The sequence below is a fragment of the Calonectris borealis genome, chromosome 3 (genome assembly GCF_964195595.1).
Source record: "Calonectris borealis chromosome 3, bCalBor7.hap1.2, whole genome shotgun sequence".
Taxonomy (NCBI): Eukaryota; Metazoa; Chordata; class Aves; order Procellariiformes; family Procellariidae; genus Calonectris; species Calonectris borealis.
In genome coordinates, this window is record NC_134314.1 from 96,781,193 (window position 1) to 96,805,690 (window position 24,498).

The 24,498-nt window shown below is 44.4% G+C and overlaps 1 long non-coding RNA gene across 1 annotated transcript in view; it reads right to left on the minus strand.

Annotated features, from left to right (window-relative positions):
* Nucleotides 1-22,857, minus strand: part of LOC142080807 (uncharacterized) — a 35,756-nt gene extending 12,899 nt beyond the window's left edge. The window contains exons 1-2 of the long non-coding RNA XR_012673123.1: nucleotides 22,607-22,857; nucleotides 14,522-14,676 (exon numbers count right to left, since the gene is read on the minus strand). This is a non-coding gene — a long non-coding RNA (uncharacterized LOC142080807). The remainder of the gene's footprint in view (nucleotides 1-14,521; nucleotides 14,677-22,606) is intronic.
* Between the last annotated feature and the right edge of the window lie 1,641 nt (nucleotides 22,858-24,498).

A 24,498-nucleotide genomic window follows, 5' to 3' on the forward strand; every position in this document is an offset into this window, starting at 1 on the left:
TACATGGGACTGATCAGAAAGGGCTCCAGGCAGCCTCTTCTCCCAACGCCCATCCTTGGCCAAGCAGTGCTGAGAAAAAGCCCAGCACCAACTGCCAGACAGTGCATGTGGGTGCTGTGGGGTTGTCCTGGTTTCGGCTGGGATAGGGTTAAATTTCTTCCTAGTGCTGTGTTTTGGATTTAGTATGAGAAGAATGTTGATAACACACTGATGTTTTCAGTTGTTGCTAAGTGCCCTCCTAGTCCAAGGACAGCTCCCGTGCCTACTGACTGAGCTAGGTACACAAGATGGGAGGGAACATAATCAGGACAGCCAGCCCAGCTGGCCAATGGGGTATTCCATACCATGTGACGTCATGCTCAGTATATGAAGGGTAGGCGTGATCCAGGAAGGGCCGATCGCTACTTGGTTATCGGTCAGCGCGGGTGGTGAGCAATTGCATTGTACATCACTCATTTTGTATATTCTATCATTATTTATTATCATTATTCTCCCTTTTCTGTTCTATTAAACTGTCTTTATCTTAACCCACGAGTTTTTCTCACTCTTACCCTTCCGATTCTCTCCCCGTCCCACTGGGGGGGCGGGGGGAGTGAGTGAGCGGCTGCGTGGTATTTGGCTGCCTGCCAGGTTAAACCACGACAGTCCTTTTTGGCGCCCAACGTGGGGCACGAAGGGTTGAGATAACGATAGATCTGACCAAAGTGTGTTAAGGAAAAATGCTGCTCCAGTTTTCAGGAAAACCCTGTCTCACGACGGTCCAGTTTCCAGTGAACAGTTCCCCAGACAGAGTAGAAGGGCTGATCTTACTTTGGACTGTAATGAAGGAATTCTTGACTCACGTTTGCAAGAAGTGAGAAGCGGATACTATGACCAGAACTAGAGGGGCCCTGCCTCCGGCCAGGTGGAGGAAAGGGACAACCGGGTTTACTGGACTGTGTGGATTCGATGGCCTGGCACATCAGAGCCACAGGAGTATAAGGCTCTCGTAGACACCGGTGCGCAGTGTACCCTGATGCCATCAAGCTATAAAGGGGCAGAACCCATCTGTATTTCTGGAGTGACAGGGGGATCCCAAGAGTTAACTGTATTGGAAGTCGAAGTGAGCCTGACCGGGAACGAGTGGCAGAAGCACCCCATTGTGACTGGCCCAGAGGCTCCGTGCATCCTTGGCATAGACTACCTCAGGAGAGGGTATTTTAAGGACCCAAAAGGGTATCGGTGGGCTTTTGGTATAGCTGCCCTGGAGACGGAGGAAATTAAACAGCTGTCCACCTTGCCTGGTCTCTCAGAGGACCCTTCTGTTGTGGGGTTGTTGAGGGTTGAAGAACAACAAGTACCAATCGCTACCACAACAGTGCATCGGCGACAATACCGCACCAACCGAGATTCCCTGATCCCCATCCATGAGCTGATTCGTCGACTGGAGAGCCAAGGAGTGATCAGCAAGACTCGCTCACCCTTCAACAGTCCCATATGGCCAGTGCGAAAGTCTAATGGAGAGTGGAGACTAACAGTAGACTACCGTGGCCTGAACGAAGTCACACCGCCACTGAGTGCTGCCGTGCCGGACATGCTAGAACTTCAGTACGAACTGGAGTCAAAGGCAGCCAAGTGGTACGCCACAATTGACATTGCTAATGCCTTCTTCTCCATCCCTTTGGCTGCAGAGTGCAGGCCACAGTTTGCTTTCACTTGGAGGGGCGTCCAGTACACCTGGAACCGACTGCCCCAGGGGTGGAAACACAGCCCTACCATTTGCCATGGACTGATCCACACCGCACTGGAACAGGGTGAGGCTCCAGAACACCTGCAATACATTGATGACATCATCGTGTGGGGCAACACAGCAGAAGAAGTTTTTGAGAAAGGGGAGAGAATAATTCAAATCCTTCTGAAAGCTGGTTTTGCCATAAAACAAAGTAAGGTCAAGGGACCTGCACAGGAGATCCAGTTTTTAGGAATAAAATGGCAAGATGGACGTCGTCAGATCCCAATGGATGTGATCAACAAAATAACAGCCATGTCCCCACCGACTAGCAAAAGGGAAACACAAGCTTTCTTAGGCGTTGTGGGCTTTTGGAGAATGCATATTCCAAATTACAGTCAGATCGTAAGCCCTCTCTATCAAGTGACCAGGAAGAAGAACGACTTCAAATGGGGCCCTGAGCAACGACAAGCCTTTGAACAAATTAAACAGGAGATAGTTCACGCAGTAGCCCTTGGGCCAGTCCGGGCAGGACAAGATGTGAAGAATGTGCTCTACACCGCAGCCGGGGAGAATGGTCCTACCTGGAGCCTCTGGCAGAAAGCACCAGGGGAGACTCGAGGTCGACCCTTAGGGTTCTGGAGTCGGGGATACAGAGGATCCGAGGCCCGCTACACTCCAACTGAGAAGGAGATATTGGCAGCATATGAAGGGATTCGAGCTGCTTCGGAAGTGGTTGGTACTGAAGCACAGCTCCTCCTGGCACCCCGACTGCCGGTACTGGGCTGGATGTTCAAAGGGAGCGTCCCCTCTACACATCATGCAACTGATGCTACGTGGAGTAAGTGGGTCGCACTGATCACACAACGGGCCCGAATAGGAAACCCCAGTCGCCCAGGAATCTTGGAGGTGATCACGAACTGGCCAGAAGGCAAAGATTTTGGAATATCCCCAGAGGAGGAGGTGATACGTGCTGAAGAAGCCCCACTGTATAATAAACTACCAGAAAATGAGAAGCAATATGCCCTGTTCACTGATGGGTCCTGTCGCCTTGTGGGAAAGCATCGGAGGTGGAAAGCTGCTGTATGGAGTCCTATACGCCAAGTTGCAGAAACTGCTGAAGGAGAAGGTGAATCGAGCCAGTTTGCAGAGGTGAAAGCCATCCAGCTGGCCTTGGACATTGCTGAACGAGAAAAATGGCCAGTACTCTATCTCTATACTGACTCATGGATGGTGGCAAATGCCCTGTGGGGGTGGTTGCAGCAGTGGAAGCAGAACAACTGGCAGCGCAGAGGTAAACCCATCTGGGCTGCTGCGTTGTGGCAAGATATTGCTGCCCGAGTAGAGAACCTGGTTGTAAAAGTACGTCATGTAGATGCTCACGTGCCCAAGAGTCGGGCCAGTGAAGAACATCAAAACAACCAGCAGGTGGACCGGGCTGCTAAGATTGAAGTGGCTCAGGTGGATCTGGACTGGCAACATAAGGGTGAATTATTTATAGCTCGGTGGGCCCATGATGCCTCAGGCCATCAAGGAAGAGATGCAACATATAGATGGGCTCGTGATCGAGGGGTGGACTTAACCATGGACGCTATTGCACAGGTTATCCATGAATGTGAAACGTGCGCTGCAATCAAACAAGCCAAGCGAGTAAAGCCTCTTTGGTATGGGGGACGATGGTTGAAATACAAATATGGGGAGGCCTGGCAGATTGATTATATCACACTCCCACAAACCCGCCACGGCAAACGCTATGTGCTCACCATGGTGGAAGCAACCACCGGCTGGCTAGAAACATACCCTGTGCCTCATGCCACTGCCCGGAACACCATCCTGGGTCTTGAAAAGCAAGTCCTATGGCGACATGGCACCCCAGAAAGAATTGAGTCAGACAACGGGACTCATTTCCGAAACACCCTCATAGACACCTGGGCCAAAGAGCATGGCATTGAGTGGGTCTATCACATCCCCTACCACGCACCAGCCTCCGGGAAAATCGAACGATACAACGGGCTGTTAAAGACAACGCTGAGGGCAATGGGTGGTGGGACATTCAAGCATTGGGATACACATTTAGCAAAAGCCACCTGGTTAGTCAACACTAGGGGGTCTGTTAATCGAGCTGGCCCTGCCCAATCAAGACTTTTACGTACTGTAGATGGAGATAAAGTCCCTGTCGTGCATATAAGAAATATGTTGGGGAAGACAGTCTGGGTTACTCCTGCCTCTGGCAAGGGAAAACCCATCCATGGGATTGCTTTTGCTCAAGGACCTGGGTGCACTTGGTGGGTGATGCGAAAGGATGGGCAAGTCCGGTGTGTACCTCAAGGGGATTTGATTTTGGGTGAAAATAGCCAATGAACTGAATTTTATGATGTCAATTGTTATATGATATTGTATATCATTATTTCTATGGTTGCTATCAATGGTATAGCAGTGAAAATCACCCAGATTAATGAAGAATGAACTAACTCCGATGAAACCGAGCAAAGTGCAACGATGATAGAACTGGACGAGCGCAGCAGTACCGAAATGAGAACTGGCTTCAGGATGCAACAGCCCAACACCACACACCATCTTTCTGGCCCTGAAAGACTGTTATGACAGATAGAGCCCAAAGTTGTGGACTAAAAGAACTCAATGGACATTTATATATATTTATGTGTATATATGTATGTATATGTATTATATGTATAATGTATGTATATGTATTATATATGTATATATATAAAAAAGATAGTGGTGATTAATTGAAAGGTATCGAAAAATGTGAGACCTAAGCATAACGTAAATGGTATGGAATAAGGGGTGGATACTGTCCTGGTTTCGGCTGGGATAGGGTTAAATTTCTTCCTAGTGCTGTGTTTTGGATTTAGTATGAGAAGAATGTTGATAACACACTGATGTTTTCAGTTGTTGCTAAGTGCCCTCCTAGTCCAAGGACAGCTCCCGTGCCTACTGACTGAGCTAGGTACACAAGATGGGAGGGAACATAATCAGGACAGCCAGCCCAGCTGGCCAATGGGGTATTCCATACCATGTGACGTCATGCTCAGTATATGAAGGGTAGGCGTGATCCAGGAAGGGCCGATCGCTACTTGGTTATCGGTCAGCGCGGGTGGTGAGCAATTGCATTGTACATCACTCATTTTGTATATTCTATCATTATTTATTATCATTATTCTCTCTTTTCTGTTCTATTAAACTGTCTTTATCTTAACCCACGAGTTTTTCTCACTCTTACCCTTCCGATTCTCTCCCCGTCCCACTGGGGGGGCGGGGGGAGTGAGTGAGCGGCTGCGTGGTATTTGGCTGCCTGCCAGGTTAAACCACGACAGGGGTTAATGCCCCAGACCCCGGGTACAAGGCTGACACTTTACAATCTCTGCCTAGGAGCAAAGGCTACCTCATAGTGACTTTTAAACCCACCGCTGTAATGGCTCTGCCAAATCTAACATGGTACTGCAATTACTGCAGCTAGTAATTACGTGGTGTTCTCCAGTAATCCCCTCACAGCAGCTCTGTAGGTGAGTATGTTTGCATGGTATTTGTGCTCAGCAGCTGAGAAAGATGCTGTCTGGTCATTTCGGTCTACCATTTTTCAGTGCAATGGCAGGGACAGATGATAAAATAGCCTTCGTTTTTAAATAAAGCTTCTTTTTAATAGAAATGTCATAGCTTTGTATGCCATGTCATGTTTCTTTTAAACTGCACGGGATATAATAGTCTGCTTCTGCTACCAGCTGAAGGAATTGCTCTTCAGCTCAAGCTGTAGAAAGCTGTGCTTTGGCATTACAGGTCCCTGTTTTAAAACCTGTTGCTCTGCAAGGCAGTGTGGGATGGCGTTAAATAAATCATTTGCTCTGCCTGAAAGCCAGATATCCAAGCTGATGTAAAGTAAAAGCTACAAGTATTAAATAAAATGGCCAAAAAGCAGAGCTGATATTTTCAAAATTGATGGCTTTTCCTATAGCAAAGCATGTTCACAATGGTGGCAGGCTGTACACAACTGCAGGCTCAGTGGAGTCAGGAGTGAATCAGGAGAGACTGAAACAGCCCAGTCTGGCTGTGGGAAATGAAGATTGCACAAGGCTGGGGGGGGATGCTGTCATACACCTCCTGCACAGTGTTCCTGCAGGGACTGGGACCCTCTGCTGCCACTGGAGGTTTCTTCACTCGTACTAAGACAGCCTAGTTTTGCTTGCCCCCATTCTTCTGAAACCAGTCTGAACCCTCCCTCTCCAGGCAGGACGGAGGTTCCTGATCATGGGAAAATCAGACTCTTGCCTCCTCTGTTTTATCTCTTCAGATAAACATTAAGCAGGGAAATGAAACAGCCAAGCGATCCAACAAAAAGACCTTTTTGGTTGTTTGAGGTGGCACAGCCCTGAAATGATTGAATGGTTAACAACAGATTTGGCCTTGTGTGGTTTTCATCTCACCAACACCATAACAAATGGCTTTGTAACACCCAAACAATCATTTGCGTCCTCGCCTGAAGCAGAAGACTTAGGAGCTCCTTTTCCTCCATTTCCTTCCAGCTGCCATTGCTGCCATCTGATTGGCACATCACATCATTTATTTACTTTACTGATAGAACCTAATTGGGTATAATTGCTGAAGCATCTTAAATAATTCTAAATACAAGAATTGATTTGGGGATTAAATGGAATATGATAATTGCGTAATTGAACAAAGTAGCTGGAGTCCTCACCCAGCTAAGTGGATTTCATGATTGTGGCTGATTGCATCAGAATATAAATCAGCCTGATTTGCATGGTTGAAGTCAGCTCCCCCTCCTCCTCTCTAGAGCTGGCTTTAAATACGTCGCATCCAGCAGAGCAGAGAGAGGGAGTAGAGACCTTGGAGAGAAGCTGCTTGGATTTGGTGCTAGATGATGGAGCGCTCCATGGTCTCTGCTCAGCAGGAACTGATGTTCCTCTGGGGCGTGGGTGTTCTGTCACTGGCCAGGAGCTGTCCAAGACCTGCCTGGGCCTGGGGAAATTTATGATGCAGCTTTTTTAATTCTTAAGTCTCTCGGTTTGGGCCATGGTTTCCTGGGAGATCTCTCTTGAGATCACTCTGTCAAGGTACTTTTTAACAGAAGTGACGAAATTTAAGCAACCTCACCCCGAGGGAAGTTGAGCAGTTAGCAAGGCACTTCGTGAAAGAGTCTCTGTCTCTCAGATGTGCTTCTAGTCCCAGCTGAGTTAATCCACAGCTTGGATGTTACCTTTCTTGTTTTGTTGGAGGACTCCAATTTTCCAGTGGGAGTTGGCCAAAAAAGCTGGCTGAGGCTGGAGTAGGGCTCTTCAGGAGGATTAGCTCTGTGGCCATATGCCAGTCTAATTAGGAAGGCTGTAAAGCGCGAGTCCTTACAAGTGGCTCTACAGGAGCTGCTGGTGCTCTGTGGATTTTTTTAAATTCAGAAAAAACACACGTAGTTCTAGGATAGGAGCTTTACATTGTCAACATCATCATTTACATTTTATAAGTAATAACACATGCACACTAACATTAATTCCATTTGGAAAAGCAATATAATTCCCAACTCTTTTCATTTTCATTTTGTCTTTGTGTACGTGTGTGTGTGTGCAATCTACGCTCCAGCTATTGGTTCACTACCTTTTCATGGCAGTTTATATCTATAACATTCCACATAAATGTTTATAACTATGTTACTGTATGACTGCACTGGCTGTTAATCGTTTGTTAACACTATAAAATCAGGTACATCAGTTGTGTACCTGCATTAGAAGGAACATGAGGAATAGAATGTCACCTCTATAAATAAGTTGTTTCTAATATTAAGAATGGCACTAAATTCTATTAACTTTATTAATTATGTGCATGCATATCACTTTGTTCTCAATGAAGCAAGACGACATTTAGAGGAAGATGGAAGTTTCTTCTGTTGGATCAATCAGTCTGAACTTGTCATCACTCATTTCAGTCTTTTTGAAGAGAAAATTGTCCTTCTTTTCCCCCCAAACTGGCATATTGATTGCTTCAGTGCAATGAAGACGTTAATCAAAGGAAATGAAAAGAAGTCTGAGACTCTGAAGTACTCCTGGCTTTCTCTTTGAAACGTTTCTGCTCCCCTTTGTGTTCATACGTGACTGCAGTCCTGCCCATACCAAAGGTGCATTAGTAGAAAGACTGGGTCACCCTCCTGGGACCATCAGACCTGGTTTCAAATCATAGGAAGGACCTGTTGTTCTTCACTCTGTGGGGCAGGATGTTAAGTCCCTAGGCTGCTCCCTGGCATTTGAAGCTAGAAGTCAGCAAAAGTCCCATAATATACACCTGCAAAACTAATAGATTACAAAATCTCAGCCAGGCTAAAAACAGGGACATGGACGTATGCACAAATTAGAAAAAAAAAACAACTTATTTTGGTGCAGCTAATAGCTATTTCAATTTTTTAGGCTACACTGTAGTTTGGACTTTGAAACAAGGTTTTGAAAAAGAAGAGGAAATGATGGCTAATTGGACATCTCATGGTGTGCTAAGCTAAAAGGAGGACTGATGTCAGCGAGAATGTTCACCACGTTTACCTTTGGCACGGGCACAGGTAACCTACCTGTAGTTACAGCACAAGCAAAGAATGAGCTCCATGGCAGGTGCACAAAAAGCAAGCTTGAGTAGCTCAGGCTTCACCTCGCACTTTCAGAACCCGCTTCCCCGAAGCAGGGATTGCTGCCAGCAAGGACCAGTATTTTACACTTAGAGAAGGCACTGGTCATTTACTTTCAGCCATCGCTAAGCTCAGAGATCATGTTGAAATCTGGGGAATGTTTCTTCCTGCTGGGCAGACTACCTCTCAGTGTTTTTTAACATCTTGGAACATATCCATACATATGCATACAGTAACGTGTAATGTTTCTATTGCAAATTTTTATTCACTTGCTGAATTCCACAGCTAACCTCTTTGACTAAAGGTCTTTCAAAACTATTTTTTTGGAGTACTTGTTTTGGGGGATAAAATTTGTTTTACTTCTCTCCATTCAAAATTCATGTCAAGGTCAGTATATTCAGTGAAGCTATCAGCCACCGAGGTGTCATTTTTAGTTTAATTAAGGATGGGGGATTGGAGGAGGAGGACACAGAAGGGTAAATAAAGCCAAAAACAAAGGTTATTGTCAGATTTTCTGTGGTGCCTACTGTCATCCATCAAACATGATTAATTACACATTTGATGTATTGTGAGACACTGTAGAGCAGCTAGTATCACCTGTTTCACACTTTCAGCTCCTAATGGTGCCAGTGCTCACGTAAGGGGATAGAAAAATAAGGTTTGAGGGATTCCAGATTTCTGCTTGTTAGCCTGTGGTACACAATGACCATTGTTAGCAAGAGCTTAAGGATTACTGAATTTCAGCTGACTATACCAACGTTGCTGTTATATCCAAGACTATAGTTAGTGTAGAAACTAAGTTTATAGTTTGAAAATGAAAGGGCAATTAATTTGGCTTATTGATGTATCTTCTTGATTCCAATGGACTAGGATGAACACTTGTATCTGAAGGGCCTAAGTGGTACTTTGCAATTTTGGTGTTTATTCCAAAATTACAAATCCTAGGCTAAGGACTGGAGCTTTTGAAACTACAAAATGAGGAGTCCAGTTTCATGTTGCATCTTTTTCAGAACATGCACCAAGAACAAGGGATGATGTTTGCAAAGGCTAAAAGATTAAGAGGATTTTCGTCTTTCTATTGTTCTCTGCCCTTAAGTAAACCTTAAACCTAATCTCCACATTTGCTTAAGATGTATCAATGGTCAGATGATCAATATGGACTAACTAAAAAAAATCCCTTGATGGATGAAATGCCCTATACCTCAGCCTGTTGGACTTGAAGATCCAGCAAGAAACTAGCTGGTTTTAACCTTTTACTTCCAAAGCCTTGACACTAAGTCAAAACAGCACGTAGCCAAAAGAGCATTAGCAAAATGAAAATTAATGTAGGTCCCTTCCTGTCTCCTAACATGTTGCTAGTCTTGCTGGAGCATTGATCAGTCTCTATATTGCTCAGATAGAGGCTTTGCTAAGGCATTAAACACTACAGGCCTTACAGAAGCTTTAACGATAGATGGGATGCAGTTCTGAGCTAACACCTTAATGCAGATATCTATGTGTTGCCATCTCAAAAGAGCAAGCATTTGCAATGCTAGCTGTCATTATTGAGGTCTGTGAGGCTACAGCATGCATTCAGATTAAGGCTTTAGAAACCTGGAGTTAAAAAGGTTTGTTTATGACCACAGATCAGGTTACTGTTGCAATTAGAGTACTGAAAATGAATGACTGAAGGCGTATTATTGCTCCATCTGCAAGGACCCCTGGGCTACTATGAAGGCAGCTGAGAGCTAAACACATCTCAGAAATGCATGGCAACTTCTTTCATGCTTACAGATTTCCAGTGCAGTCCCATCCCACTGTCTGACCAATTTTTAGTCTCAGACAATGTTATAAGCAATTAATTTACAGTCCTGCGTCAAGGGGCACAACATCTTATGCATGAAAGGTGGTATAGCAAGTCCTGAGAGCTCGGGCTGGATGTTTCCAGGCACTGGACTTTGACAGTATTTCCCCCACACAATTCCTGTTGGAGAGATACCTGCTTTTTCCAAATGGAGGTGGGTTTCAGAGTTTTAAGAATTACTTTTGGCACCAGGAGGTGTTGACACTGCAGACACAACTCCAATCTTCAGTTAGTGATGACTAAAACCTCACGTTATCTGGCCACTGCATTTTTGAAGGAATTGTTTAAGGATGTGTTTTCTCTGTCCACACAAACACTCAGGTAGGCATTGTCTATATATAAATGAGACGAACACTCATAGAATCATAGAATCATTAAGGTTGGAAAAGACCTCTAAGATCATCGAGTCCAACCACCAACCCAACACCACCATGCCCACTACACCATGTCCCTAAGGGCCTCATCTACACATCTTTTAAATACCTCCAGGGATGGTGACTCAACCACTTCCCTGGGCAGCCTGTTCCAAGGCCTGACCACTCTTTCAGTAAAGAAATTTCTCCTAATGTCCAGCCTAAACCTCCCTTGGTGCAACTTGAGGCCATTTCCTCTCGTCCTATCGCTAGTTACTTGGCAGAAGAGACCAACACCCACCTTGCTACAACCTCCTTTCAGGTAGTTGTAGAGCGCAATGAGGTCTCCCCTCAGCCTCCTCTTCTCCAGGCTAAACAACCCCAGTTGCCTCAGCCGCTCCTCATAAGACTTGTGCTCCAGGCCCTTCACCAACTTTGTTGCCCTTCTCTGGACACGCTCCAGCACCTCAATATCTTTCTTGTAGTGAGGGGCCCAGAACTGAACACAGGATTCGAGGTGCAGCCTCACCGATGTGAGTGCCGAGTACAGGGGCACGATCACCTCCCTGCTCCTGCTGGCCACACTATTTCTGATACAGGCCAGGATGCCGTTGGCCTTCTTGGCCACCTGGGTACACTGCCGGCTCATGTTCAGCCGGCTGTCAACCAGCACCCCCAGGTCCTTTTCCTCTGGGCAGCTTTCCAGCCACTCTTCCCCAAGCCTGTATCGTTGCCTGGGGTTGTTGTGGCTGAAGTGCAGGACCCGGCACTTGGCCTTGTTGAACCTCATACAGTTGGCCTCAGCCCATCGATCCAGTCTGTCCAGGTCCCTCTGCAGAGCCTTCCTACCCTTGAGCAGATCAACACTCCCGCCCAACTCATTCATGGCATTTTCTTTTTGCTTGATGGCTTTTTTATCATTCATTTATGTCTTGCCCTAAGGAATATTTGGAGGCCACTGAACCCAGAATGGATGCCTCCCCTTTCCCACTCAGTACAAACACATCTCTAAGCTCCAGCAGGGTCAAGAATTGGAAATACTCAGATTGCTACTAGGGTAGCCACTGGTGGGAACGTGCTCATTCTGCATCCACGTCTGTTCTCATCACAACTCCCCTAAGTCTCAGGCTGAGAAGAGCACCTAATGAGAAGAGACCAGGCCTTGAGATTTTGTGACAACTCATTTTCTTGACAAAGACGGCAACAAAAACTGAAACCGACACAGCCTTAATCTCTTCTTCTGCCAACTTTAAGGCTGTAATGAGAACAGACAACTGCAGAACATGTTTCCCTTTGCTTCTGAAACTGAAGCCTTGTGTCCCTGCTACGGACCACTGGTGGCAAGCAAGAAGAAGGAAAATATTAATGTCAAAACCACCACTGGCCTAGGCACTTCATGAAGAGGGCCACTGGCGCTTCTTCATTATGTATAGCCTCAAGCACAGGCTTTGTACTCACAAAGTAAAGCTAAAGTCCCTGCCTTCAGATGGAGGTTCCCCATTCTCTGCATCTCAGCTGAGTAATGAATGTTTTTCTGCCAAGAGCACTTGCCAGGTCAAGGAAGATGATGGAGCCACAAGGAACTGCATTCAGCATAGCTACAATCCAATACTGCTTGCATTATTGTGGCCTGTGAATATAAAATTAAAAGACAAAGAGGCCCACAAAGAGCACACTAAAGCAGACAAGTTAATTGTCTACAGCAGATGGTGTTAGACAGGGCGATAAAAGCCAAAGAAGCTAAAATATTGGGTATAATGTTTGGCAGGTAGGCAGGTTCTGTGAGGAAAGAAGTGTGCAAATTAACAGCCTGATTTGGAAGCATACTTAGCCATGGAAAGGAGGGGAGGGTTCAGAGAAAAGATTCAGTCTGGGAGGAGAAGGCTGAAATGGTACACTGTGATAGCACGACAGGACTCAGGGTAACAGAGAGCTTCTCTGGGATTTATGAGGGAGCAGTTTTGCACCAGGCTTTTTTTTTTTTGCACATCTTCAGGATAAGACCGTTTACACAATACCATGAGCAAAAGAGACCTATATGTATATGCATAGATGAATACTTACGTATATGTTTAGATACATGTACACACACAGTAGGTAATAAATAATTCAATACAGTATTCTGAAAGCTTCTTACATCGAGAGTGGACATTTTTCCAAGCTATCCAAGACAGCAAACAATGGGTCAAGCCCAAGTGAGCTCAAGCAAATAATGAGGTAACACTGGTCAGTATGAGAGGTGGAAGACCTCTGCAAATCTGGCAGCCTAACCTTTCTGTAGGCTGCACAAAGGGGAGCTATAATGAGAGCCCTAGCAGAGGATAATGAGGTATTTGTGCGTGTTTACATGAAGTCCTCCCAAAATGCAAAGAATAACATGGAAAAAAGGGCTTGCTGAATACCTTGACCAGCAACAGGAGGAGAGACTGTCTTTGAGGGCTGATCAGAGACAAGATGCAAATTCTCAGCTTGAAAGAGGAGACAAGCTCATGTTTGATGCAAGAGGGAAGGAGGGTATCATTGCTGCCCCGCCGTTCTCTGGTGATTTCCAGTGTCTGGACCCCACTCTTTTCTCTTGTTTCACACCCAGAGTGAAATTTTTCTTGTGTTTGATCTTTGCTTTTGCTACTCATCAGGGCTCTGATCTGTGGGCAGAATTTCTGGCAGTTCTGATGATTTGAACTATTATTGCACATTTCCCTCAGTCAAATTCTGTGTTTCAGCCCACATGCATACATGATGCCATGCAGGAGGAAAGCACAGAGAGACAACAAATACCAGTGCATTCCCTCAAGCCTGAAGGTGCTGGGGCAGGACATGTCTCCCAGCATGCATGAGAATCTAATTCATGTCAGCTCCCGAAATACTGAAGAAAACAGTTTCCCAGTCCCATCCACTTTTCTCTGCAAACACGTTCAGACAGTCCAGACTGCTGCATCACTTCTTACTAGTATTTGCTGTTTGCTGACCCACAGTTTTGTTGGGAAGCCATGTAAATTTGGATGGTTACTGAGTTTCACTTTGAGGATTGATGTCTTTTCACAGGAACTGTCAGCACAAGGATTCATTTGGCCTGAAAGCTCCATCCAAATAATCTAAGCTGGCCTCTTATTTACCACCAACCAGAAGACTTCTTCAGATTCACTGTCACCGCTGAAAGATAAACATCCTGCCTAGATTTTCCAATATACAATGGAACAGAATTCACTATACGCCTTTCACATCATTCTGATTTTTAATTACTCTCATTGTAATAAACCTGCTTAATATTTCCAGCATAAACCAGACCCAGCTTTAACTCCCAGTCCTTGACTCTTTTAGTCTTGTGGACTGAACATCCGACTGAAGGGGGACTAGACCACAGGTGTGCATCTGCTTGAGCCACCTTTATGGTCAGGATGAGAAATAGGCCCTCCTTCAGTGTGGTTCAGTTCAGCTCAGAGATAGACACCTGTGTGGACGAATGAACTACAGAGACTGAAAATTAAATGAATGACATGATCAGACTGCTCAAGCCAAACTGTAACCTCCTCTCTTGAGAAACAAAACAGCTTAAGCTCCCGGAGGGGCTGTTTTCTCTAATCATCCCCTTGGCTCTTCTCAGAACCCTTTCCCAACTTTTATCCCTGTGTTATCTGAATACCTTTCTTACAAAACACATTGATCACAGAATGCACTCTCTCAAATTTTATGCAACCTGGTTCCTTTCCTTCTGGGCAACATAGATAGCTCACTAAGAGACAGGATTTAAAGTGAAGGCAAAAAAAAAAAATTGCTGTAGCAAAGGCAGTTGTGGTGAGAGGTCTTGGCATGGCTGAAGAAATAACACGGAAACTAGCAAGGAACGTGAGCCAGGCTCCATGTGCTCAGGGCAACATATTGTTGTACTGTACATGATGCATTCTGCACCAACAGATTTTTATTCCATTTTAAAAAACAAGCAATCAGTGCTGTTAAGGTTAGAAAGGCAAGTGAAGTACCCAGAAATCCTTGCGGGCTTTTTGCAACAAGGCAGCTAAGGAAATCACCTCTCCGAAAGACATCCATAATGGGAAAAGCAGGATTGGGATAGCACTTGTTCAGCTTTCCTTCCAACTGCCCCCTCTTCTGTGCTCCTTTCAGCTCAGTGGTCTGGCTGCAAATGAAAAAAACAAGGCAGTGAAGATCAAAGGGAAACAGTCAGACTTCAAACATCTAGTTTTGCAGAGGTAACAAAATTATTCTTTCATTTTAAAAAAATAAAATCTCACTTCCAAGAAAACACCACGTGCATCCCCCACAGGCTCCCCATTTGCTCCATTGGAGGAGCACAGGATCACTCCCCGTACCAGCCTCAGCAGCAGGGGTGAAGGATGGAGCACCAGCCATCTGGAGTGCTCCCCTGGGATCTGGCTTGTATCAGGTAATTATAAGATGTAGCAGGTTTCCTCTTCAAAGCACGTTACAGATATTCATTAATTAGCCCACACTGCTCCCCTTTAGGGAAAGAACTGGTGCAGTCTCCATATGTACAGAGGGGAGGAACAGATGTAGATTAGATGACTTTCTTAAGACCTTCTGAGGAGTCAGTAACAGGGCATGTGTTTGCTCCAGTCCTGTGTTTCCTCATGTTTAAAAAGTGCCTTCAACCCTACATGTTATAATCCCTACTCTACAATAAAGGGGACAGGCAGGTTTTGCTCTGCTGCATCAACAGTACAGAAGATGTTGTGGTAATCCCGAATCTGACTTTGCACTACAAACAGAGCAACGGCAGCAAACCTGCGTGTGCGGTGGCATATACACTTTTAATTAACAGAGCAGAAATAGTGTCACTGGCTTCACAGAGAAGTAAAAGAAGAGCCTCAAGTCCTGAAGGCATCTATCAATATCTAGTATAGTGTTGTTTCCACACAAGCAGCACCACAGGTTGGGGTTACCAATGGCCGGCTGGAGGACTTGGCGAGTGTATCGGAGCAAGAGCTCTCTGAAGTGCCCTGGTTGGCAGGATGAGTCTCCGTCTTGTTTATATTCTACTTAGCAGTAACAGAGCGGTGTCATTCACCGGTGAGTGTATCTCTGGGGAGGGAGCAGGACCTGCAGGAACCTGGGAAGAGGTGAATTTTAATGAAGGGCTTGAAAAGAAAACTTGGTGGCCTGCAGTCTTTGGAGCCAATATAATGGCTGGAGACCAGAGTCTCAGGGAAGGTAAATCAGATTGCACCAGCTCACGCTGACTGACAGTCTGTACATACATGTAAGAGTGCTACATTTGCATTAAAATGCAGCTGCCTCGGCCAATTTGCTGTACGAACAGCATTATGCACTGGCACATTTTCAGAGGAAGAACTAAGGATAACAATTTTGTTTGAAAACCATAGGTGAAATTTTAAATAAGAAGAGAGTATGATTAATCAGCTTGCAGCTTGAAAATAACCAGAGTTAAGTATAGTATTAATAAAAAGTGAAATTTGATACTTGGCCAGTCACAGATTCATTTTGCTATCGCTCCTGTCGGATGGCAGCACCAGTGCCACAGCAATCTCCGGCCATCTCCTCAGGCATCTTTTCCTCCCTGAGATGGCATCATCCTTGCAACCAGCCCTCAACTCCACAGCTCCGCTTGGAGGACCTTTATTCATGAACTGACCCTGCGTCTCCTTAGGTTCGGAGCGCTAGTGGGATCACCACTCTGATAGCGGTGCACCAAGAAGCAGGGGCAGGTGTAACCCCGGCGGTGCCGCAGGAGGGCTCCGCTTCGAGGCAGGAGCACAAAGGGGCATAGAGCCAGCACCGGTAGGACCAGAGGTCCCCCAGAGCCTCCCCTCCCTTCCTCTCGCTCCTCCAAGAGGAGCACCATGCCCACAGCTCTCTCGTCCCCAAGATTAACTTTAAAAATCTTTCTGTCGCAAGGCTTGTCCTGCGTATTTATCACTACTACTGTAGCCGGGGATTTCTTCTTTTATGGCACCTTTGCTTTTAAATGAAATGTCACAGGTAATTTGAGGGGTAAAAGAAGCTGCAGTATCATCACGATGTTTGCAAAGCTGTGTCCATCCTCTTGATTGACACCCCTCCTTGCCATGGATCATGAGCAATGAGGTTGTACCTCAAAGAGAAGAAAAGATATTTCACTGACACACAAGACAGTACTGGCTGATCAGCTGTCTCTGAAACAATCAGACAAAATAACCGAGGTGTAATTCAGAAAAAAATAATGGCTCACACCTTCCCAAAATATTTTTAACTTACACAGCAAGTCCCTTGTGGTAACTAGCAGAAGGCTCATCAACTGAACTGTCCATCGGGTTAAATTGATTGAATTATGCAATGAAACAAGATTTATCTCTGCCATCCAGACTCCCATTTTGTTGCACTAGTACTATTAAGAAGGGAAAATCAGAATTTCTTTGTCTCCTTCGTTCAGGCACAGTTGCAATCCAGTAAATATCACAGATAGTCTCTAGATGTAAATGGTGTGTGTCTGTGCATGTGTTAAATTTTTTTGATTATACTAAATCTCCCCACACACACCGACTTTTTCTGAGGCACCTGCAAATGTTGTCTCTCAAGAACCGTCCTAAAAGAAATGTCAGGCTCACTCAATTATTGCATTTGCAAACAAAAATGGCAGTGCTTACCAGTCCAATAATGAAAGACTAAATCATGCATACACTGTCCAAGACCGTCCTTCTGATCTTAAGAAGAAAACCTCACACTCAAATGTTTTCCCTGAATCTTGAATGACAAGGTCAGATAATAATATCCTACTCTGAAATATCAATGTCACCACAAAGAACTCCCGACTTGCTCCACAAACGTGCTATACACACAAGAGAGTGAAAGGCAACTTCTTAGGCAATAAAGAGCAGCAGCCTGCAGATGAATTGCGTGCTGGTAATCCGCTCAAATCCCTTGGAGAAAGGGAAGGCAGAGTCGCCCCGTGCTGGGATCTCTGAACTGTTTGAACAGCTGAAGTATCCCCTTCAACACAGTGTGGGTCTGCTTCCCCTTTCCCCTACACCACTGTCATGCCCTGGGTATTGCAATCACTGCAACAGTTAGTAATCAAAATTTATATATTCAGTTAATGCTTTGCAGCTTGTGGATCTTGGCGTGATAGCTCTTAAAAATAAACACCCATTGACTGGCAGACCCCACAGTTTAGAGGTTTATTTCATTTTAAGAGAATGTTTTACATTTTATTTTACATTTTCCATTCAATTCTGTTTTCACTTCAGCTGACAAGTGCTTTTGCTTAAATTAATAACAAGAATACTAAGTGGTCACTGGATGTTCTCCCCACCCAGGTCTTCTTCTACAGAGGAAGTTGGTATTCTCACGCCTGTTTCAAAAATCCTTATCCCAATCATACATATGGTCAGAGTCCACAAAGTCACAGTTGTTTAAAGGGACATCATCAAATAAATACAAACACATTGGCACAGGTTTCAGTGTTAGCCACTAAGCGAAATGGTTTATTTCCAGTCATGAAGAGTCCCAGTAAGGCTTCTGCTAAAGCAAAGATGTCTGTAGGGAGCTTGCTTTGTGCCATTTTAGCCTTGCACAGTTCATGCCCTCAATAAAATTACTCCTGGTTTACACCTACATAAGCTATAGTGGAATCAAGAGTAAGATGCTTGGATTGATGTTTATTGGGAAATCTTTGAAGTGTAAATCACTTGTACCTGTTTCTTTAGCCTTGACACTACACTCAGATTTCCTGCAATCAACTGCAAATGTTTGCACACAAAGCTGCCACCGTAATACAAGCTTTTGTAAAATCATAGTCAGTGTTTAACCTTGAAGTATGCCACTTTTGAAAATATATAGGTGCTATTACTAGGTGGAAAAGCCAGCTTTCTTGAAATATCAGGTTTAATAACCGCTCCTTGTAATAGAATTTCTTTGCTCAGTGCAAGGGAGAAGAGTCGGACTGAGTGCAGTGAGGGCCAAGAGTAGGTTTCTCGCCTGGCACAAATCAAATTATCACTCCTGAGTTTGGTTTGGAGATGAGCTAATTTGTACCAGAGGTGTTCTTCTTGCTTTTCTTTTTTTTCTCTTTTTTTTTCCCCATCCTGTATATAGGTAGAATTGCTGCCTTTGCCACGCAAATACAACCCTCCTGAAGTTCCTGGGTTAAAAAGTATAAATGGATACCATGTGGTTAAGACTTGGACTGAGATCTCTTATTCCGTTTTGCTTTGCCTAATGTCCTTTTGCAAAGGACATTAGCAGCCTAGTTTGGAAGAGCACCCTGACCGAAATGTTGAATAAATCTTGAGGGTGCCAGTTTGAGGAACTCAAAAATCAGAAGTCAAATACCCAAGAATCACAATTGTAAAAACAATGAGACTTATGAAGCAATGCTGGTCTCTTTTTGTCCCTCTTCTGAACTGTGAGAATTAGCACATGGCTGTATCAGACTTTCAAGCTTACTCTTACCACCTGAGAATTTCAAACCTTAATTTTTGTTTTATTTTATTTTTAAGGAGAGCAAAGGCTCTCATGTAATGGCTTGTCTCCAGGAGCTGTGGCTTGGAGAGGCACCCTGCTGATCACGACTCCCAATAAGCTCACCAGTGATTTAAAAACTAATCCATGGAGCAATCCAGTTCCTGAACAATTATCATTAATTAATTAGGTGGCAGGTGGTGAGTTCCAAGGGTTTTATTAGTATTAATTCAAATTGGAAATTAGAAATAAAAATGAAGGGTCAAAATAACTACAAATCCAGAAGAGGGGTTTTCATTAATCCTTTCAGTTCAGTGCCACAGAAGGTTAATGAGTTCTGCTCAAGCTGAGATAGGCATCCCATACAGAACCTTCCAAAACATGTATTTCAGAGCTAGGCTGAGGAGAAACAGCTAACAGAAAAAAGCGAAAAATTTCAACTCAAACACAAAGTAAAATTGAAAATGAGACCAATGCTGCTTCAAATGTGCACCTGTATTTTCATATGCATATCCAGTGATTATCATTAAAATCATAGAAAGAAGATTCTTCTCCCCATGATTCAGCATCATGGTGGGTTATGTATGTGTGGAGGAAACACTTGCGAAGTTTACCCCAAAGTTCACCCAGCCTCCTCCCTTTTCTCTGATTTCTTGACCTCGGATGAGCTCGGTAGCCAGCTGTGGTTGTCAGGCTTGTTGTAAAGCTCAAAGGAAGCTTTGGATGCTTTTTCCTGCCCAACTTCAAAACTCTCTAGCTGAAAATGAGCAAACCTGACAATCCCATTGAGATTCAAGGTCTTCTGTTCTGTAGCATCCTATTCATTACTGGTAGCACAGTGGTCCCCTTCTTCCCGCTTGTCAGGTCTATGTTATGATTAGTGTACTAAACGGTTTTCATGGGTGCTAGATATTTTCAAGGGAAGAGCAGAAGCCTCACAGAGGACAATTCTGGAATCAATTTTCTTCCTTTCACCTGTCCCCTTTGCGTGTCTCAGTTATGACTTGTTATTATTATCACAGGTTGGAGGCTACTCAGTTCTGTACAGAAGTAATGGCAAGAGCAGCCGAGAGATGACTTCTTGTAGGAGACAAAGTCACTGTGCAAAACACTAAAGGGTTCCTGGGGGCTTGTGGTGGCTCCCTTGAAAAAAATTTTCTTTGCAGTTTTGCTTTCCACAATACGCATGTCTCCAAGAAATAGAAGATACATAATGAGATTCACAAACCACGAAATAATAAGTCTCAAACAGCAGAGACAGAGTGAAGATGGAGTAAACAGGAAGGCAAAGCCTGGTGTGTTGCAATGGAGTCAGGTGTTCACAAGAAGAACTTGGATGACCTCAGGCAAAAAAACACCTGAGAATTCATAACACAACAGGAAGAGGATTTATTTAATACCATGCAGCAAACCTCTTCACATCAAACAATGCTGTCCTCATCTCCGAAAGCGACATAGTTTTCCATAATGAAGTCAAGATACAAAGAGAAAAAGAGCCCCTGCTTGCATTTCTGCTCAAGCCTCCTGCCATCTCAGTCCCTTTCTCACTTATCATACTTCTCTTACTTGCGGTACCATCTCAGTGATTTGATCATGCACACTTCTTGCAACTGCCCCTTGTCCTTGTTTCCCCACCTCTGTGTGTATGTCCTCTAAGCAGCAGCTGCCTTCTTGGTCGAACATGCTCCTTCAATGATGCCTCCTGGAAGATACCCAGTGGTCCCCCAGGAGCCAGCAGGATGGTCCCATGAAAGACAATGTGACCAGAAAGTCCCACTGCTTGTGTCCTTGTCCTCTCTCACTTTTTTCTGCTTCCTTCCATCTCTCCATCTCCATAACTAGACTTCCAGCTCCAGTTGCTGTTACTTCTGAACAGAACTAAGAGTAGCCTCCAACCAGTGATAATAAAAACAAATAATAACTGAGACACACAAAGGGGACAGGCGAAAGGAAGAAAAGTGATTCCAGAATTGTCCTCTGTGAGGCTTCTACTCTTCCCTTGAAAACATCTAGCACCCATTTAGCACACTAACCATAACATAGGCCTGACAAAGTCTGGCAACTTCTGTTTTACTTAATGAACAGATTAGATTATTTGAAAAGCTCACTCACAAACACTTCATTGTTGAATACCCCTAAATGTTTTCATCAAGATGCAGGGCCCTCTCCCCATTCTCTAGCAAGGACTGAAAAGCAGGACTGGGATCTCAAGTTTTCAGATTCCCCTTGCATTATAACAGGTGCTTCAGGGGGTTCACTAATTCACTGTCAAGGATTATCAAAAATAAGTTAAACAAAAAAACTTTTCAAATCAATTCCAAATATAATACATCAGCTTCAGGTACAATTTTGTTTAAGGATCACTGTATTTTTTCCTGTGTATATTTGATTAACTAGTTCACGAATCTGTCAATCTGCCTTGGGACTTCCAGTCATCAGTGCAATTTAATGAGGCTCTTCTCTACATAAAAATAACATTCAAGTCTACAACAACATGTATTTAAATCAAACCTCCAGCACAGCATGGTTTTGGCAAGTATTCAGGAAGTCCCACACAGAGAATAAAGCAGTTGAAACAACAGATCACTTGCCATATTCAGCTGCACTTAGAAAATTCCTGTTGAACGCTCAGGTATTTTCTGTCTTTCCTATTGGCTTTTTTTGGCTTTCTTTCTTTTTTCCTGCCATGGCAGACAAAGTGGATGTAACAAATTCTGTCCTTCACTGGCAGAAGAGTTTGCAGCCAGCAGAACACCCAACGTTGAGAACCTCGAAGAGGTTCCGACTGTCGCTAGTCTTCTGCTGAAGGCAAGGAGCTGTGAATAGATGTTGGCAAAGTGGGTGTCTCTTCTCCCCCTACAGAGAATTAAAGCTGATGATGACAACCTTCTTCTGCTATCAGACAGTCCTTCCAACTCAAGGGGCGGAGGTCCATGCTGTGCAACTGAAATGTTCCAAACCTTGTGACAGTTCATACCCAGTCCTGCATTGCTACATCATGAAAATCTTGTTTTCGGCTACTTTGCTTTTAGATTTAGGAAATCGCACACATACATTCAGGCACATGTGCACACCCACTTGCAAAGAATGTTCTTGTGGCTTCAAATTCAGCAAAAGCATGCAAAGGACAGAAATGTTAGAATTGAAGATGTGCGTGCAATCTTTTTGTGCAATTATAATACAGTCCCTAGCTGGCTAATTTAATTTCATTTTTTCAACTCCCTAAGGATTTTTTACACGGTCTCTTATGCTCCTTCGTTCTTACTTTTTATCCTAGAGTCTTGTCTCTTTTTTTTTTTCAAGTTGAAAGGTTTGCAGAGAATGAAGACAGTGATTGCAAACACAAAAAGGTGTTGAACATTGCACAAGCAACTTAAAGTAATTTTTATTCATGTGGGTATTTTCTGGCTCCCTGATATGTTATCTGGGGGTCTGGTTGCAGAAGTACACAAAAAGCAGCTGCAGGCAACAATGGTGCCGCACTGTCAACAGAGCTTGTCTCACATTACAGGGTGTTCTCGGTATCACGTATGGGTATCCAAAACTAACAGCCCCTTTCAAATAACTTATTCCCTCAGCTCCCTTGCTCCAAAGAGTGGAAAACAGCATCCCAGTTCAATTCACCACGTCACCTGAAGACAAATTAAAGGGGCCAAATCAGTGGCAAGCACCACAGAAAAAAACAAGTGGAAATGATTCATGCTGTCTTCAGAGCACGGTTTGATTAGCTCCCAGTAATAAGGAAAGGGGATGTGTCTTCATCAGTGATGGTAAAACAAAGTATTGAACAGCTGCTCATTAAATGGACGTTGTGTATCCTGAGCCCTGAAAGAAGGCATAAAACATACGAGATAATGTAATTAAAGACTAGACCAGAGCACAGGTGCACAAACCGCTAAAGGAAGTCACCTGGGCAGTGTTAATTAGGGCATTGCTTCCATTTTGAACGCCTGCTTTTGTGACCCTGTCAATATTCTCTAACCATAGGTATGATTGCGCATAAGCACACGTGTGCGTGTGTGGATTTTATCTACAAATGTAGCAATAATGCTGTCTTCGTGAGGTTCCTAATGATAGATGAATGATGAACATAGTTAAGAAACAATTTCATAGCTTCTATATCCAAATGGGGCAATTATGATCACTGGCCAAATAAAACAGACCGAAGAGTTGTACTTAAATGAGTGTGATTATTTGCAATTACAGTCATCCCCTCTTGTCCTCGGCTAGGGGCTTTGAGTTTTCGTCACCGCAGTTTCGATGGCTACTAGTTACCAGTTCATATGCTGCTTGGCCCCTTTCAAAGGGAAGCAGGACAGTCTCATGGGACTGGGAGCCACAGGCTCAGGCTTCAAACCCTCCACACACACACTCCAGGATCACCTTTTCCAAAGCCAAAATTCAGCTTCCCTGCCTGCTGCTACCTAACCAGACTACCATTCCTCCAGACATTAAATTAAATCATAAAACACTTCCCGCTGCAGCACGAGGCTCATGCTGGTTCACTGTCACGGCTGCATAATGCAGACAATTTCCTCTTCTCCAGCTCACTGACTCCCATCGCAGACAGGGAGAAATCGAGGCTGTCTGAACGTCAAAGCGAATTTACACGGCTGTAACAAATAGCTGAGATCCATGATGCCTCCCAAGGTTGTTTCTCTAATTAGTTGGTGGAGAGATCAGAAGAAATGACTTGAAAGAGAGCACAGCAGTGAGGGCAGGTAAGGGAGTATGTCTGGAAAGAAGGGAAGATGGTGCAGGGAGAAATGCAAATACATAAGGTTTTTTGGATACCATGCTTCAGTTAGATGCTAAATACACAATTGCAAGTCATTGGGTTGTTTTATTAGGTAAGGAATTCATATTTGACATTAAGGGAGCCCCAGACTTTGGTGTAACAGGGAAAGTATGTTCTCAAATAGCAGGTAAAAGGTAAAAGGAGATCTCATTGCACAGAGTATCACAGGTTTGCAGTTATCCGGCTTGTACCCACAGACAGCCACTGTCCAAAGTGGTACGGATTGTGGGGGCTAATACCAGCCCTGCACTTTGTGTCATTTAAGCCCTGCATTTAAGTCAGGCAGCAAGCTACCAGCTCAGAGCATCCGTACCTGACTCACACTGTGCCTTGTTGCAAATCACTGCACAACATACCAAGTCATTCAACTAAGCCATTCATCGAAGCCTAACTATCAAGTCCAGCAGAAAACAAGGAAGAACTCATGTCTCCCAACTCTGTATTTCACAGCCACAGAAAGATTTTGAGTTTCCCTTGCTGAGAGCACGGTCCAGACGTTAAAGCCAATATGATGGTGACAAAGCAGGTGAGAGGAAAACTGTACTCTGGCACTGGCTTGCCAGCCCCAGAGTCCTCCTCTTCCCCTGCACAGCTTCTGCTGCTGCTGTTTCTGCCATGAGCTGAAGAAAAGGTCGGGCTCGCACCCCATTTTCAAGCTCCTCATCCCGTCATCCAGGTTTCTGCCTAGCTGCTCCAGTACTCTGGAGAAGCGGCAGCGTTACAAGT